The sequence below is a fragment of the Corvus cornix genome, chromosome 3 (assembly GCF_000738735.6).
Source record: "Corvus cornix cornix isolate S_Up_H32 chromosome 3, ASM73873v5, whole genome shotgun sequence".
NCBI classification, from domain to species: Eukaryota; Metazoa; Chordata; class Aves; order Passeriformes; family Corvidae; genus Corvus; species Corvus cornix.
In genome coordinates, this window is record NC_047056.1 from 63,663,248 (window position 1) to 63,680,672 (window position 17,425).

Here is a 17,425-nt window from a genome sequence, read left to right on the forward strand (position 1 = left end):
ATTTTCTGAGTGAAGAGGAGAGGAAATGGTGAAATGTGCTGGCTGAATATCCTGAATGAGAATAATCCTCCTTAGGTTCCTTATTTTCTTCTTATTGATCCCACTTGCTGCAAAGACATAAACCTTTGGCACCAATGGCGTCCCTCAAGCACTTCCTTTCCTGTTGCCATTTTTGGATCCTGGAATTTGAAGCATTAATGATTGTTTAAAGCACCCTGAAGAAAGTTACAGTTAGACTGTAGATCAAGTCATATACCTCTGAAATGCATTAATCAATTGGTACTTTGCTTTAGCTAAAAAGAGAGAAATCCTTGTTTGGAGAAATTGTGGTACATTTGAGAATTTTAAATTATAAGCACTAATTTGGTGAGGGAAACTACTTGTTCTGTTGCAATTAGGTTATGTGTGTCAGCTTCCCTTTTCCTACCAAAACCCCTCCAGACTGGCCAGTTATCTTTGCAGAGATTATCACTCTTTTTTCTTTTTTTTTTTCTTTTTTTTTCTTTCCAAGTGTCCCTAGAAATGGCTGATGAGGAAAAATAGTGGTGGGTCCTGGTGTGCATGTAGAGGGGTGCCAGAGTGCAGTACTGGTGCCAGTGTGCAGGCAGCTGCTTCTAACTGGGAGACCAGGGAACGTGGGAGCCATAGAAATGTGACTATGGCTTCCTCCTTTTCTTCTCCTTCTCCTGCACCACAAACCTCCCCATCTCAGTATCTGCTCTTTTTTTCTTGGTTTTCCTCTCTTACATCTTTATTCTACTCTTCTCCAGCTGGTCTCAGTGTCCTGTGCCTGCTTTCCCTGTTCTGGTTTTATTTTATTTCACCTTGTTCATCCTGGCCCAACAAGCTACCCAGTTATGACTGTGCAATCTTTATGTGCCACAGAGAAAAGTTTGGTAATCATTATGATAAGACTTTTCTGTTTACTATTTCTCCTAAAGATTTGTTAGATATGTGGGAAGACACTGATGACTCTTCTGATTCAATGGTAAAAAAAGGACCATTTTTTAACCCAGATATTTGACATAAGTTGTTCTCACAATACACACGTGCAAAGACTAAATTTTTTGCATCTGTGGAGAGCCTGTGGAGTTCCTCTTTAATTTCCTGTGGATTGCTTTAGAGTGACATACTGAGGATTCCCATCATGACATTACCTAGTAACGAAACTATGAGTTGGATGACACCATCAAGGATCCTTAAAAAAATTAGGTATGTTTAAAGAATGTCAGAAAGTCCACTTGCATATTAAGAGACCATGATGAGGTCTCTTTTTCCATAGAAAGCAGTGAAATCTCAGAATCCCAGAATGTCAAGTCACAGCTGGTCTCTGGACTCCTTGCACAGCTCGGAAAAAGTGAATCAAACCAGTTTAGCACATCCTTGCCTTCTGTGTCACAGATGAGAGTGTCACTATTTTAAAATTTGTGCAATTAGATAGAAAAGGAACTGATAATCAGCTCGTGTTAGGCTGGTTATATTGCTACTTGCCAAGACTTTCAAGATGTGTGGAGAATAATTTTAGAAATGCTATATATGTATGTTGCGCTTAAAATCCTTTGCAAGCCTAAAAGGATGTTTGGAGTTACAATTTAAAAACAGTGGGATTTAGTGCAGCAGGTTTTGGCAAATGGATCATGGCAGTTCCTACAGCCGACAAATTAATGCAGACCCGACAGGCTAACATGTACCATGTGTTTATTTTGGCAGCAAATATGGAAAAATCATTTGGAGAAAATTTGTGTTATTCAACTGATTCCTATTTTTGTTTTGTTTCATGTTTTTTCCTTCCTTTAATTGAAATCACAAAGGTAAGGTTCAGAAAATCTGCCTGAATGCTGCCATATTTATCATGTTATGTGAAACTAATGATACCATTACATGATTTTTTATGCATTAGGCTATCTGATCATAGTAATTATCTCAACTACTAAAATGAAACAAGACCCCTCCCCCCTGCCCCATCCCAACTTGTAGGTAAATAGAGCAGGTATCTGTCAGACCAGAAGATGCCCTGCAATGTTTCATGGTTTAACACTCATTTGCAATTTGAAGCTTCTGAGCATCTGATTTATGAAAATCCAGACATATCTGTTTTCAAGATAGTTTATGAAAGACTAATACTGTTTTTCAATGAAGTATTATCAAACTCTTTAACTGTTATGGAGAGCAAAGTATACTAATCATAAATTGTTTATTGTAAGTCATAGGTTTACAAATTTCATTATAATCAGCTGCACAAGTTATGGCCCTGCATGACTTAAAGGATGAGAAGGACAAAGCAATTCCATGCCTGGACGGAATTTGTATGTTCACTGTGTCATTTTGGAACCTTGTAAACCCTTGTTGTGCACTCATTTTTGTACTCAGAAAATGCCGAAAAAAGCCATCTGCCCATTTTCAGTAGCACCTTAATTATTTTTTCCCTTTTTGACTCATTTTCCTTTCTTTTCGCTTCTTTTCCTTCCTCCTTCCCTCCCTCCCTTCTTCCATTCACCTATTATAACAACCTAGGTGAGATGTAAATGCAATATCCCTAGCAACATCAGTTCTCTCTTTTCTACAGGTTGGCATAGAGCAGTACTTTGTACCTCCCCAAACTGCCTCAATTCTTTTCTGACCATGTCTACATACCACAGAAGCTACAAGGCTATTCTTGTATGCGAGTGTTTAAATTAAACTGGATGTGTCTCAGGAAAAAAATAAAAATGTTCCAACCCAATTGTGAGAATGAGCTAATTTTATGTATGGCATTCTACGAATTTGTACCAGTTCTGTTTGGCCGGAAGTAGATTTCATGGCATTAATGCTTTTCGGTCCTAAGATTCCAGACAGATGATATCTTGCTGGGTTTCCCAAACCCTACTGGGCTTCTTTTTTTCTTTTTCTTTTTTTTTTCTTTCCTTTAAAAGTTCTGATTACAAACAGTGAATAAATAACTAGTCTTTTCCATCTGCAGAGATTTGAAATTGGATTTCATTAGTGATTGGGAAAGTATGTTGTGGAAACTTGGGGAGAAGTGAGGGGAGGAGAGTGACCTTCAATGACTATCAGCCCTGCATTCTCTTCCTTGTGCCCTCTTTCCTCTAAGCCCATCAGCTGGCAGCATCTGTAGAGACACTGTCGTGCCATCATTCATTTGGATTCCTACATCTGTGTCCTTGTTTTCCCACCCTCAAGGATGGAGAGGGTTTCTAGTGTCAGAAGGGGTATAGTCCCTCCTTTTCCTGGGAATACCTGATGGAGCGAAGGGTCAGTAATGGGTGCTTTGGGAAAGATTCTGAAAAATTAGCTGAGTGTAAAGTGGGGTTTTGCCCCACAACTTTCACCTCATCAACCACTCTGATCATGGTGTTCATCACCGTTTCTACTTTTATAGTATCCTGGTTGTTTTATTTTCTTCTTGACTTGAGTAGCATGATGGTGGGAAGTAAGTTCTTGTCAGGTACAATGAAACACTCACCTGACTGTGACACCATTGTTAGAATGAGTAAATCCGTGAGGAGCAAGAAGACTCAAGTCATAGTGGCATCCAATATTTTACTTGCATTGAGTTTGAAGCAGAGAGCCATGACAGAAATGCAGATAAATATCCAAGAGTACCTCTGTTTACCAGAGAAAGAACAGCCTTTCCTGAAAATCATGGTGGCTGCTTGAGAGCTATCCCTGTGCCGGGAGATGTCTGAAGACATTAATTTCAGAAGGCTGGTTTCAGTCAAACCTTTCACAACCTTGTAACAATCTTGCTTAATTTAATTTCCTTTTGTTTAATATAATTTTCCCCCCCCCCTTAATTTAATTTCCTATGTTGTGTTTTAATAGAAGATGAAAAGTAAAAATTGAAAGAAAATACCAAGAACAGGGATGAAAGGAAGACATATCCAAACATATATCCATGCCCTTAAGATTTAGGTAAGCTATAACTGACATATTTGATAAGACTAAGGACAGAAAAATGCCATTTTTTATATCTCTATTTTCATGTTTCTGGCTATGAATTTAGATAGCTCAATACCAAGCTCTGTGCTTAATGGAGACATGAAAGAAATGCAAATGTCAGAGATATAACTTTATCTCTGACTAATGAAGAAGTGTCATGGACACATCCCACAGGGAAAGAAATGATATTGCTGTTTGTGCCTAACTCATTATCTTGGCTTCTTTGGTAGGTGTTGGGACAGTGCTGATGGCAAAAAAGTGAGAAAAATGAAAAGTGTCCCTTTCAGCAATGCTCTGAGAGGGAAAACCATACCAAAGCCAGACAAAGAACATTCTTATTTGTTAATATAGTAAGACAATAGTTATAAAGATTAAAAAAAAAAAAAACCCAACAAAAAACCTCCCCTCACTTCATTATTTCCTATAGGTGTTAGAAAATGCTTAGACTTCAACAGAAGGATAAACAGAAGGATAAACACAGTAAGATATTTAAGATATTTAAAATATCTGATTTTAGAAAGGATCTTGTATTCCTCAGAAGCCAATGGATTTGCAATACTAAAAAGCAAAAAATTAGTTCTGGTCACTAGTTGGTTTTCAGCTGTTAATTTTCCCATCCCCTTTGGCATGTTTAGCCCATGCATTGGTACGTAATTAAAATACTCTTAAATGTCAATTAACAGCTGTCTGTAGTGAATGCTTGAAACATTACAAGTATCAGGGGCTGTTTCATAGATCTTATTGCCTGTGACCATAAGGCTTATGGGAGTGCTTAGAGGAATTTTTGTCTAATTTTTATTTTCTAGCCTGGCCACAACACTGGCCAATTAATTGAGGCTCATAAAAATTAAGACCTCTTTAAGGTCTTGGTTAGAATTATTTGGGGAAATCTCATTAAAATCTCTTCTGCTGAAATCAAACCTGCTGCACCAACTTGGACCAGTTTTTTCTTTAGGAAGTAGTTAATTGAAAAAAATATATTCTTAATCCCTGGCTTAAATCTTTTTCAAACAGTTTGGAGAGAGGAAATATACTGCTGTGAAAAAAAAATTGGCAACAATAAATATCTGCGCTCTTGTGTTCAGGAAATTGTTCTTGTCTCTGAAAAGGAGGTTGACAATTTGGAATGCAGTTGGAAGGGTATAGATTATTCAATAATTGAAAGGACTGTGAATATACAAAAAGCTATTCATGCTGCCATTTGTGACAAAAATAATTGGGTGAGGAAAAGTATGTCTTGGCATTAAAGAGCTCTTCATAATATATATGAAATTGTTTCTAGGAATTCAGAATAACTGACTGCATAAATAAAGGTTCAAAAGTCTGAGATGAGTGGAAAATATTAGGAACTATTGAGACACCTTCTGAGCATATGTTTGTGCATGTTCCTCCTGATAATATTTTCATGCTGTTACAGATGGAGGGGAGCATCTGCTAAGCACACAAGAAGCAAAAAATGTCTGGTGTTGACAAGTTCACCCAAGACAATTAAGGATAAGTTATTGCTTTAACAACATATCCCCAGATGAGGGGCAGGGCAGAATTACATCACCTAAAGAGGAGCATCTGCAAAATTTCTGAAAGCACAGCCCCTGAGGGCATTTCTCCCTGGGTAGGAAGATTGGTACAAGAGTTTCTCTTGTGACTTGGTGGGCCAGATTCCCTGGCATATGTAGGTCTGTGTGAGTTTTGTCCCAAGAAAGTGAAGAAGCTGTTTTTCTGAACGGCTCTTGTGAAAATGTGTGAAGTGAATGGCAGCAGCTGGTTTGCCAAGGAGCTGGCAGAAGATTATATGATAATTTGACAGCCTGCTCATAACCTTTTATGTGTACAAACATTGCAGAGGGCTAGATTCTCATCTCATCTCAGTCTACACATTTATATGTCTCCATTCAACATCTTAGTCTTGCATTCAGTGTAGACTGTCTTGACGTTTTTGTTTTCATTTCCAGGGTTTAGTTCATTGTTTGTAGCCAGACCTGATATGCCCTTCCAGTTTTTCCTCTTTTGCTACCTTAGCTTTCAGTTGATTTTCCAGCTGAAGAATATGCTGGAACAAGCAGACCTGAATTGCAAGTGGGTTTGAGTAGCCTGGAAATGTGAAAAACATCTGGTCTGCAATTAAGGGGTGTTTGAGCTTGTCAAGCTCAAACTTGTACGAGCTACGGACATCAAGTCTTGCTTTTCTAACTCGGGCTGGTTGCCACATGATCCACACGTGAGTGGCTTTAAAAAAGAAACAAGAAAAGAAGGACTAAATGGAATATTTTCTCAAAAATCTTTAGGAACTCTAGTGAAGTGACATGACTGCCAAGAAAGCTTTATTAAATAGCCATTAAAATTTAAAAAGAAAGTTCTTTTAAGAGTCTCAGCCCCAGTCAACTTTGTGGACTTGGCATACATTCTAGAAGTTCAGGGTTTCTATTAGTTCTTTAATTTTGCTCTATAACCACTGTTTGACTTTAGAGCCAAAGGTCTATCTGCTTGCTCAAGAATAAGTAGCTCCAACTTGTATCTGAAGAGTCACCAAAAGATTTGTCTCTGGTTTGGCAATTCTATGCCCTTTGGTAAATGCCATAAAATGCAGTTCTCTACCACGTCTTCAGCATAAAATAGACTAAGTCTGGCTTCTTATTTAGTGATATGTCGCCACAGTAATGTTGTCCCTAGGACTCGGTGCAATATTGGGGTGGTTTGCTGTGCAATCTCTGCTTTACTTGTTTGGTTTTTTTTCTTTTATTAAGGATGAACTAAAAGCTCAAATTTACTATCACAAAGCCTAATGGTAGGCACCTCAAATGGAGCTGTGTTCACTGCTATGCTTAAAGCACTTAGAAAAAATACATTTTGAAAGCCCTTCAATTGGGATACTAACAGATCAGCTTGGGTAACCTTACTCTGGAAGTTTTTTATAGTGTTTCTGCCTCCAGCTGTCCACGTCATGCTTATGCCAGAAACTATTAAATGATGCTTCTTTTTTTTGGCTGAACTGGTTGACGCCACTTTATGTTTTTCCTCACTCCTTATTTGACAGTAGGATGATAAATGCTAGTAGGGTGGCAGAGCAAACAGCTAGGGGCTTTATCATGTTAAATTGCTTCAGTATATAAAATTCTTCGGACTTCCAAATACTATAATTTTCTCTTCCACGAAGCCTCCCTCAACTGCTGCAGAAAGAGGGTGCTATCTACCTAGTCAGTTAAAATGGCATTCCTTTTCAGAAATTCCTTGAATAATGAATTTTTTAGCTCGAAGCAAACTTTTGTGGTTTTTGTTTGTTTTGACTCAAAAAAAAGAGAAATCAGCAAAGTACCAGACCTGCCTGAATAGCAACAGTACTTGCTAGTGTGACTCAAAAGTTCACATCAGGGTCCTGTACATGTTGAACAGTAGAAGCAGGAAATCCTTCCTAAAACACATCTGATGGATTTCTGGTGGCTGAACAAAACCAACTCTCAGCGTAACCTAACCTTTCCAAACTCTACGAATTGCTTTGAAACTGTATTCTAAAAAGTGTATTTGCAATTACACATGGGCATGACTCCACAGGAAGCCTTTTTTTCCCTTCCTCATTAAGAATTCTGATCCAGCAGCAGAAACTGGCTTAATTTGGCATTGAGTTTTTCCTGTTACTATTCTCTCTATTCTGTCATCCCATGATCTCAGCTTCCCAGGAAGACAGGGCATGGTGCAATTTGTCAGAACAAAACAACATGGATTTCAGTTTTCCAGGCTAAAATTCATTGCAGTTCAGTAGTTCCTACATTAGAGGTGAATGAAATAAAGGTGGGCATAGTATTACATAGCATAGCATTGGAAAACAGTCAAAATCCTAAAATAAGCTGCTCCCTGACTTGCATGGGAGCACAAGTCAGGGCTAACTACTGAAACTTTAGCACTTTAATTCTGTTTTGATGCTCCACAGGTTTTGATTGGCTCAGTGTAGAAAAAGCTAACTTGCAGTGGTTTTGTATACCTAGACTTACCTACTCCTTGTTTACACAGCAAAACAAAGGCATTTTTGCTGCATGAACTGGAGTGTAAGCCCTCTCGGCACCAAGGGTACCACTTGTCATCTGCACCCAGAGTTGACATCTAGCCTAGGATGTCTTCATTGCTATTATGATCTCTGGGAGTTTAGTTTTGATTGGTTTGGCTCCATAATAGAGTTGCCAAGTATGGAAAAATAGAGGCGTTTTGTTGCTCAGACCTGTCCCAAGGAAATTTAATCTAGTCCTGACAGCATCATTTTGTGGGATTCATTTCACCTAATTTTAGCTATTTAATAGTTAGGCAGCAAGTTGAACTAGTTAACAGTCGCCAGAGGGGTATGGCTGTGTCCAGAGAATGGCTTGTCCTGGCCTGTGTCTGCAGTGAATCATTTTCTGTAGGCAGCCATCTCTTCCTGTTGGCTGTTGAGGAGTCTAGATGACCAGCTTAGATGATAACTGTAACTTTCTGGTAGAAGTTGAGTAAGAGGGATCGCTCCAAATAATTTTTATCTGTAAAAGGCCACATTCCCATCTCAAGATACATCGTAGGTAGCCAATGCTTGACATGCAGTGTCTACAGAAATGGCTGCAGGAGCTGTGAACACAAAGAATTTAATACTCCCTTCAAGCCTTTTTCAGCCTGGCCAGAGAACAGGGTGTGTCTTACGTTTTAATTCTCCTTGTTTGGTGTAATTAACCTTGAGCTGCCTCTTCCCAATGCGTCATTACAAAGCACACACAAAGGGGAATGATATCACTGCTTGTCATTCATGCTTATACAGAGCTTTGCAAGCCACAGAGAGCTAAATACATATTTAGACCATCAAGAATTACAGTTCTCGGTGTTGTGCATCTTATCATTCTAGCTGTAAATAAGAAGAGGGCAGCTTTTGCCTCAGGGAATTAAAGCAATTTGACAATAGATGTCTAAAATATTCTGGAGGTGACCAAGCTCAGAAATGGACCAACAGTATCGAGCAGATTCATACCAGGCCTAAATTTAATGTTAGGTGTCTAATACCAGGCTGGCTCAATTATTGTGATTCACAATGTTTTCCTGTAACACATAAAGAAAGAACCAAACTAATGTTTGGAGAAGCCTGACTTCTCCAAACTTGTTAGATATGTAGTTTATTTCTGTTCTGAGGAGATGAGGGAAAAAAGCCTTAACAATCCCCCACCTTTGCATGTAATGCTTCTGTTCATCAACAAGCAATAATTTCTCCATTTCTTCAGTGATCTTTTGTCATGCTTTCTTTTTCCCATCCAGCTAACTCAGATGCTGAACAGGGGAAAGTTTAATTCCTTCTTGGCTCTGAGTATTTTTTTCATCAAAACTTTCTAATGCATGAAAGGATTTGGTTTGAAAACACCAATTTTTTTAGGCAGCTAACAAAGATGTCTTTTTTCTCTACTTTTTCTTGGAATTGCTTCTTAGGAAAAAAATCACAGAGGGGGGTTAATTTTTTAAATAAAAACTGCTACTTGTAAGAGACCTTTGCATGCTTAAAAAATTGAAAGAGATATCAAAACTTTTGATACACTACAAAGACAATGCCTTTCACATGAAAATTATTGTAGAGCACTGAAACGCCCTGTAGTCTTTGTTTCGTGATAATCTACTATATAAAACTAAGCAGTCATAAAAGTAACCATTTAAGCAAAAGGCTGCTATTTCATCTGGCAGTATAGCTGTTATAATAACAGCATATCTGAGACATGAGAGACTTTAAGAAAAGGGTAGACAAAAAGAACTTTAAAGCAGCTGGTGTCTGTTTGCACTAAGCTATTAAATCACCTCTTATTTCAGACCAAGGTATATGTTTAAATTTCCATCCAAATTCTAATCCAGTGGCTTTAAGCTAAGGTAGTATCTGTTGCTGAACTGGATCTGCTTTTGGATTAAGGTTCCAGCAATGTTTTTTTCTTAATCGTGCCAAGCCACTTGGCAAACTGTGTGCATACAGATGCAGGGTACAGAAGTCTCTCTTCTGTTTTGGGTTAATATATATTTTTATCTTTCTCCTGCTGGTGACACAAGATCTATGGAAAAAAAAAAATCTGTTTTAGAGAATACACTATCGTTGTGACACTATAGTGTGATATATTAGTAGAATAATGCCATACTTTAAAATGCTTCATACATAAGTACGCGGTTAAACGCTCTGCCAGACTACACACCCAAAGGGTTGATATTCACTATGCCTAATTTAGGCACTTTTTCTTGGGCCTTCAGTTCAATGCTTGCTCCCTCTGTATAGTGAAGCATGATAGACATTTCTAAAGGCAAATTTTAGGGGAAGAAAATTGATTTTGAGAGGTGTCCCCATCAACAGTAAGAGGAGTCTGTATTGTTGCAGGCCTTAACCAGGATGAATCTAATTTAAAAGGCATTTTTAGCTCACACTTTGAAAAATGTGAACCCTCTCTGAAAGGAAACAGGAGACATGATTACCCAGGATTTGAAGAATTCTGAGGTGCTTAATCACATTTTTTCTTCTGTTTTCTCCACCATATGCTCCAGTCATACTGCCCAAGCCACAGAAACAAAAACAGAATAAAGAACTACCTGCAGTAGGAAAAAATCAGGTTCAGGAACATATAAGGAAGCTGAACATGCACAAGTCCATGGGACCTGATGAGATGCATCTGTGGGTCCTGAAGGAACTGGCGAATGAAGTGGTTAAGCCAATATGTATCATATTTGAGAAGCCATGGCAGTCCAATGAAGTTCCACTGGAAAGGGAAAACAATCTCAATTTTTAAAAAGGGAAATAAGGAAGACCCAGAAAACTGCAGACTGGTCAGTCTCATCTTGGTTCTGGGCAAAATCATGGAGTAGCTCCTTCTGGAAATTTGACTAGCAGATTGAGGCAGGTGATTCTCCCCCTCTACTCCACTCTCGTGAGACGCCCACCAGTGCTGCATCCAGCTTTGGGGCACCCAACATAAGAGGGATGTGGACCTGTTGGAGTGAGTCCAGAGAAGGGCCATGAAGACGATCAAAGGGCTGGAGCACCTTTACTATGAGTACTGAGAGAGTTGGGGTTGTTCAGTCTGGAGAAGAGAAGACTCCAGGGAGATCTTGTATCAGCCTCCCAGTGTGTAAAGGGGGCCTGCAAGAGAATTGGAGAGGGACTTTTTATAAGGGCATGCAGTGATGGGGCAAGGGGTCTATTTGATGGCTTCAAACTAAGAGTAGGTTTAGGTTAGATATAAGGGAGAAATTATTTCCTGTGCTGATGGTGAGGCACTGGAACAGGTTGTCCAGAGAAGTTGTGGATTTCACATCCCTGGCAGTGTTCAAGGCCAGGTTGGATGAGGCTTTGAGAAACCTACTCTAGTGGAAGGTGTCCCTGGTCGTGGTATGGGGATTGGAACTAGATAATCTTTAGGATTCCTTCCAACCCAACCTCTACGTTTCTGTGATTGCATTATTATCTGATTATCTGTATGAGAACAAAATCTTAAAGTGCAATGCAATGACTATCTCTATGAATAAAAGAAGATGACTGAAGCACTAGATCTGAGGACTTATGTGCAAACCTTATTTCTGCTCTGTGGAATATTCAGAGGTTTTGTTTTGGTCCTCTACCTTATAAGAGTTTTGCTGATATTCAATACATAATATTTGATGAAACTGTCCTCCAGGGGCAGAAAACAATTTATATCAATGTATACCTTTACCATCCATCTGTAAAAGAGGAAGTTTCTAAATTAGGAAGGTTCTACCAAACTACTTTGTAGTCAAGACCTTTTATTCTTAGGAGCATTAGCTTCCCCACCTGGTGGGAGGAAAAGAAAGCTTGCATAGCTTGTACCATCTTTGAAGTATAAACCTAGACAAATAAGGACTTGTCTTGTTCTTTCAGGTTATGTGCATGCAAAAAGAAAGAGTGACAGATGGATGATAACATTGCCATGGATGGATGATTACAATTCCATTGTATTTGTACATTGTGGTTATAAATAGGATCAAACTTATAAAGTTTTATTAAATGTGGAATCTCCCTATCGAGGAATAGATTTCCCTGATCCCTCTAATTCTATTTTGAAGCAAATAAAATTTAGTTATAAAACTTTCAGGACACAATTTTCTGATCTCTATTTCCCTTTGCCTTCCTGCTGGCACAGAGAAGATCTATACAGTCAGGATACTGTACCTATTGGGGTTTGATCAAGCCACTATAAAATTGCTGCCAATAAATCCAGTCATTTATGTAACTCAAAACATTCTGCCATGCAAAAAAAAATGACCGCTGAGCACCAGAATTTCTAAAATATTCCTACACAATGGATCATGGATTTCCCCATGTCACTTATTTTACCATTTCAGTGCAATAGCATATGTCCCCATACAATTTTGTAATGTGGCCCATATGCTTGCTTTTCATGATGAAAACCAAGAAGGCAGCAAATGATCTGCAACACTGACACACAAACTGTATTTTTTGTTTTACTTCTGAGTTTAGATTAATTATTTTATTTTTTTTTAATTTTGCTGGTTAATTGCTCTCCTCTGAATGTCCATATTTAATGAAAAGTTTTGAACAACTCTTTGGTGATGGGATGTTCTTGAATGTTCCTAAATAACAAGTGTCACAACATAATCTATTTAATTTTTAAGCCAGAGATGGTATTTATGAAAAAAAATCTAAATCTAGTGTTCTGCAAAAAACAGTAAGAGAAAACAAACTTAAGATCTAATTCTTCCTGGCAAGCAAAATTATGTCAGAAGTTAATTTGGCCAAAACATAAATCTGGGTCTCAGCTGTGAACATGGAAATGGGTTTGAGTGTTTCCTGATGAAACTCTTACCAGGTCTGAGATGAACAGGAAAAACTGAAGGCAATGAGGAATGGCTAAAAGTGACCCAAACCATGACTCTTTCCACCTCCATGTGCGTAAGCATGTACTTTTGTGGTTTTATGTGAAAATAACTATGTAGCTTTGGTCTTTGGACTTTTGGTAGCATAATGTTTTAATATTGATGTGGCCCAATTAAGTATGTAATTACATATAGAACAGTAAAATAGCTGTGACTTTTTTTTGAGGCAGAAAAGATTGATTAAAGATACAGATGGTCTGCTTAAGTCCTCTGCTGTGTTGCAGTATGCTTTATTGACCATTCTGATTTTCACAGGGTTTTTTCATTGCATATGGCATACTTCTTATTTTTTAAACTTCTACTAAAATTCTTGATAATTAAAAATTATAGTACAGATCCTCTGTTACAGGACATTTGGAAAAACTAACAAAAGCAAGTTAAATACGTGAATTCAAACCATATTACATGACTGTGTATACTTGATCTGGTAATTAAAATGTCGTTCGTTCAATTTAACTCACTTCCAAACCAAATACAAATAAATCATATTAAAGCCATCAGTTCAGCAGGAGGAGATCCACAAAGAGTTTCAGGCAGATCAGCAAGTCCACATAGAAACCCTATTCAGCTTAATTTTTATGATGCTTGGAATTTACAGCTACAACAACTGCAAATATAACCCCAGCTGATCTAAATATTCCCTTTCCTTACCCTGAAAATCAGGTAAAAGAAAGGTTAGCATAAAAATTTTAATTCAGCTGGTAACTCTTTAATGGTTTTGAAAGTGTTTTTACTATGCAACTTCCAAACACTGTAGTCCATTGCCTACCCCAAGCACAACAGACAAAGAGAAGATGGAATTAATACTGAATTTTCAGAACATCTGCAGAGTTAATGCAGAATATAAGTTCTGTTTAGCAGAGTTGGGTTGATCTTTTTGTGGAGGCTGCTTTTTTTTCATGTTTGAGCAGAAAATGAGCCATTCCAGGCTGAATGAGCTCATTGTATAATTTATCAGGGTATATGGACGCTGCAATGTGGACTTCTCCTGAGGCCCATTACTTCCCGATCTCTGCTATCAGATCAGATTTATGACATGGATAAAGAGGAATTTGGGTCCATTTAAGGTTTACTGCTTATTGACCACTAAAACTGCTAAAGTGATTTCTAGCAGCAGAGAACATTATATTGGAGATCAGGATTTTGCAGGGCCTTTTTATCTCAGGAAGTGTTGATCCTTCTTAAGGCCTACCAGCTTTCTGGTTCTCTGCTGCAGAGCAAAGACCTTTCCTGTCTCCAGCAGGGCTTTCTAGTTGAACTCATGCCTGAAGACACTACAAGTGCACAAACCAGTTTACTAAGACATGCTAATCCTAAAGTAAAAGTAATCAAAAGATTCAGCTGAATCCTTTCTGCTTTAAATTCAGCAGTCCTTGGAGGCTGCTAGTCAGGCTCAATGGAAACAAGGTTGGTGGACATAGTGAAGTTATATCACAGCTTTGCATGTTTCTTTTGTATTTCCTTCAAAAGGGCACAATGGCCATTTTTTCTTAGTCCATAAGTGGGCAATTGCACTTTCTGCTCTTGTAAAGGAGGACTTTTTTCTGCTCACCTTTGTTGGTTTTTAGCTTCAACTTCTTTCACTAGTTTAGCTTCACTAATCATTCACAGATTTATGTTTTTAATGTCTTTGTGCCATTTTGGTATCATATCCATGCAAATTCTATACAGAATTTAGGGTTAAAAACAAAAATCTTGGAAAAAATTTCATTTCTGCACTGACAGAGCTCTACTTTCAGCACATTACCATTATGAAGTGAAGGCTGATAGTATACATAGTATATTTTGAATAGTTTTTAATTTAACAACTTCCTCATGGCGTATATCAAAAGCTTAGGTGGAGGGAGTGGTTTAGAATTAGATGAGCACCAAAATACCTAAATGCTTTGAGTTTTCAAAACTGGGCTGAAAAACAAGCTTTCCAGCGTATTTCTACTTAAGTTTGGCCTGGAAATACTGCATCATCATTACTCCATCTCATCAATGGGAGGGCACCTCTTGTCAAAACTAGCGCTGGCCAGGCCTAGATAATTCCCCAGCATTGTAAAGGGAAGTAGAGAAAATGTACTCTAAAAGTAATAAAAAAGTGAGAGAAGCCCTCTGAAGATGGAAAAATGAATGCAGTCTTAGTATCAGTGGGCAACATTTCCAAAAGCAGTCAAGCAACTTCAAAATGTAATCATTAAGGTGATTTTGAAAATGTTAGCCAGTACGAACAAAGTTACAGTCTTTCTGTTGTTTCTGAGTTCTGAGTATTGTGCTATTTACATTTTGCTCCAGAAAGCATAAAACAACTAGTAGAAAGCTAAACATCAATTAAAACTAAAAACCATTTTGCTCAGGTTAAGGTCTAGTTTTTGAAAACTATTCAGTCTACTGAAAACAAGACACTCTTATTTAAAAATTGGCTAACATTCCTGTTAGAGTTCAAAATGGCAAAAAATGGGTGAATGTCTCAAAAATCAGCTCATTCCCACTTGAATCAGGTTTCTTCTGGTATTGTATGAGCTAATGCTGTGGTTATCTTTTTCACTAAATGAGTTTGGGATGTTGGTTTCATCAGCAAGAAATTCTAATTCTGGATGAGTATGTTTTTAAAGAGATCTTCCATCAAGAGTTTTCCTATCGGGTATACTAGCAAGAGCCAAAATCTGTGTCCTCAAAAGACTGGCTCATGAAAATAAGAGAAATAGTACCAGTTCCTTAGTTATAATATTTAGTCTCCCACTAGTTTATACTCCGCCATATAAAGGCAATTCAAAATTAGTGCTGGTTTTGCTGTGGCTGTGATGGTTCAGAAGCTGTTTCACAGGTATTTCAGCTGTCAAGCAACTTATGGTGGAGAGGCTGAACATAAATGTATATGTCTAGAGAGAGAGAGACTTTTCTATCCATATTTAATCTGTTAGTGATTATGCTTAGGAAGCTTGCTTCCTGCTATCCCCTGACATCCTGATCTCTTGGCTAAAAGATGCTGTTTGGGGATTTCTTTACAATTGATTAGAGTTATTTGGGAAAGCCGTAGTATGATAACTATGCCAAAGACTGTCCTTAGAGGTGACATTCCATTGGCCTGAAGGAGTCTGTTGGCATCCTCAAAGAGAACCATCAATACTAGCACAAAGATTTCTTGCTGTGGTGGTAACCGTAGTTTACCAGTTTTTTTGCAGACACAGTTATATCATGTAGGACTGACTTTTTCACATTCGTAGCTGCATCATTTATACTTAACAAATGTTTCACACCTGTTTATTCACCAAAATCTTAATTTCTTATCTTTTCCATCATCCATTTCCTTGAACTCTGTAGTGGACACTATATCCCTGTGCCAGATACCACTGCGGGAATAAAGAGCACGAGACTTTGCAAATGCCAATAACGCAAGTAAAGATTCATGAAGATAATCATAGCATCTCAGTGCTTGAGAGAAATACCCCTTCATATGTAGCACAAACCCATTCTTGTTTTTTCCCTCTTTTATGTGTACTATGATACACACTATAATTATGTAAGAATTTAGATGTTTTTTAATCTTTCTAGTTCTTCTATTTGGGCATGGATCTATCCCAAAGCAGCAAGTCCTGTATGTAATCAAAAAGGAACTGAGATAAAGGGTTGTTCTGCCATCTTGGGAAACAAATAATAGTCTCACAGCATAGTTTTTAACCAGTTTCCTTTGAAACTGGAGATCATACAATGATGCAAATCTAGTTAATCTACTGACCAAAAACAATGGGATAATTAATGGAATGCTTCAGCTTTGAAATTGAATTCTCATGATCTAAGAGTTATGAGTTGGATGGCAATCACTCTTTGAACTGTTTGAAGGATTTGGATATAATTTTCACCCCATAAGTCATGGAGGATGTCATTACAGAGCTGTCACATAACTACAGAGTGTTTGCTCAGGGATAGATGTTTCGCAAAACTGAAAGAAACTAAATATTTATTTTCATTTTATTATGTATCTTCGTTGTTTGGAATTTTCTTCATCAAAGTGTTTAGAGGTTCTAAGGCAGAGTTTAAGTGCATTTGGAAAGTATATTTCTTTTCAGGTTACATGAGAAAGCACTAGAGCATTTGATCCACTTCTTTCTGGACAAGGCAAAGCACATGAAAAAGTGCGAGATTTTTTTTGTATGTGCAAATGCCTCTGCATGCTGCAATTATCATCTCTTGCAACAAAGTAAAACCAGAATATTTCTCATTAAAACTTCAGGGGTTATCCACCATTCTTGTTCAGGGAAAATGCTTAAAGGAAAATGCAAATGCAGTGGTTGATGTAATTTATATTCTCTTAAAGAACTCTGTGCACAACCAGGTTGATACAAATCACTCAGCTTTAATGAGCTTCAGATCAGGCATGTAGACAAAAATTTCAATACTTATCACTGCCTTAATTGTATATTCATTTTGATAATACACACGTCACCCCAGGGGTGTGGTAACTAAGGTCAAGTTTATTTTTGGATCACTTTCCTTATAAGCTGATGAATAGTAAGGCATTCCTCATATGGGTGTGTAGGTTACGGATGGTCGGAGACGAGAGATCTCTATAGGCAGATCTTGGTACATGGGGTTTATTGCAAAGGGCGTGGGTATAGGG